Below are 1,800 nucleotides of genomic sequence, written 5' to 3' on the forward strand. Positions count from 1 at the left end.
AATACGGGCTATTAGAGGTGACGTCACAGACGCGACTGTACTGAAGCTAAACATACAGTGTTGCCAGTTGTGATACTAGAGTACCAAATTGATACTAGATTTTTTTTACTAGATAATTATATTTACTTGTAAACAAATAATAATTTATATTCTCAGACAAATACACATTATGTGAATGTTAATATTTTTTATTTTGTTTTGTTTTGGTACGACCTATCCACTCCTGTCGTTTGCAACATTCTGGCAATGCTGTACACATATTTTTGACGTACACAGAAAGTGACGTTAGAACAGATTAAATTACAGAAATGTTGACTACAATTGTTAAAACCATTACGAAACGACACATATTTATCATAGCAACTATTTCCTTAGAAACAATCTCTCTACACTTCCAGGATTTTTTTTTTTAGCTTTTTTTATTTGTTTAGCTTCAAAGGTACAGTCACGTACCTTGCTGACGTCACACTAATAGCGCGTATTAGATTTTTTCACAAAACATTTTACAAGTCAAAAACGTTAATAAATTTCGTTGAGCACAAACTTCTAGTTTTTGACAAAATAATGAAAATAATAAATATTTATTTATTAAAGTTTACAAGACGATAAACAATCTTTATTGACGTGTATTATACAAAAATTTTGTTCTATAGCAGGACTTAAAGTTTAAGAGAAAAAATAGAATTAAAAAAAAATGGCAATTTTCAAATACGAAATGTCATCAGACTTTTTTAACAGATTTAAAGCAGTTGTATTCAACTTGTTTGAGTGTAAGTCGGACGCTTTATTCCTCCTTGTGAATAATAAAATTTGTAAATTTAAATGAATAAAATAAGGTAAAACATTTTATCCACAATCACTGTATAAAGAGACTTTATTCCACACTTTAGATGCGTATAAAATACAACTTTATCCACTAGTGGAAAAAAGTAACTTATACCACTGTTAGTAACCAGCGCACCGCGTAACAGCTTACTTACTACGTTTAACCGAAAGCACATTTGACGTGACGTTTAGATGTCAGTTTAATTTTTAATTAAGTTTAGAATAATTTGGGCCTGTGATTGTGGATAAAACGTTATATTGCAGTCGTGTGTTAGTCGCGTTTTATCCACTTAAGAAAATTAACCGCTCGAACTGACGTTCTCGCGGTTAAACATTCTTGCGTGGATAAAACGCTATCTAACACACTCTTACAATAAATAACTATTATCTACCCTTGCTGTTAAAGTGTTACCTTATCTACCCTTGCGGTCCAAGTGCTACTTTATCTATTCAAAAGAGTTGATAAAGAAATAGTTTAACATCTGCTTTGAAAAAAAGAAATATTTACATTTTCAAACAAAAATCCCTGAGAAAATTTCAAATAAGTTTCACTAAAAAAAATACATATTTTAAAAAACCAAATTTTTAAAAAACCAAATATTTTTACACCATCATGTGTAAAGTAGAATTTCACACATAGAAATCAATAAACGAGGTTAGTCATTTTTTGTTAAGAAGGCAAAATTCACAGCAGTGTGGTAAGTGGTAATTTCACACACTGACGGAATTCCACACACTAACAGAAATATGACAACTAAATTTTTAAATATTTTAAATAATTAAATTAAGTATTGCAGATAATACGTTGTTTATATTATGTGTAAGAAACTATTTTAACAGTTGATGAATGCCTTTTTGTCTCAACTTTTAGGCTCGGCAAACAACAGCATTACCTCACGTTAAAAAAAACGTGGCGCAAACTTAATATAAAAATATATTATCTTAAAAATATGCATAATTATTAATAACAAAAAA

The 1,800-nt window shown here is 29.4% G+C and overlaps 1 protein-coding gene across 1 annotated transcript in view; it reads left to right on the forward strand.

Moving 5' to 3' along the window:
• The window catches only part of LOC123009661 (pancreatic triacylglycerol lipase-like), a 7,547-nt gene that overhangs the window by 4,257 nt on the left and 1,490 nt on the right, over positions 1–1,800 (forward strand). The window lies entirely within an intron of this gene.

The sequence above is a fragment of the Tribolium madens genome, unplaced genomic scaffold (genome assembly GCF_015345945.1).
Source record: "Tribolium madens isolate multiple individuals breed KSU strain unplaced genomic scaffold, Tmad_KSU_1.1 Scaffold_19;HRSCAF=116;Tcas5.2_LG9, whole genome shotgun sequence".
Taxonomy (NCBI): Eukaryota; Metazoa; Arthropoda; class Insecta; order Coleoptera; family Tenebrionidae; genus Tribolium; species Tribolium madens.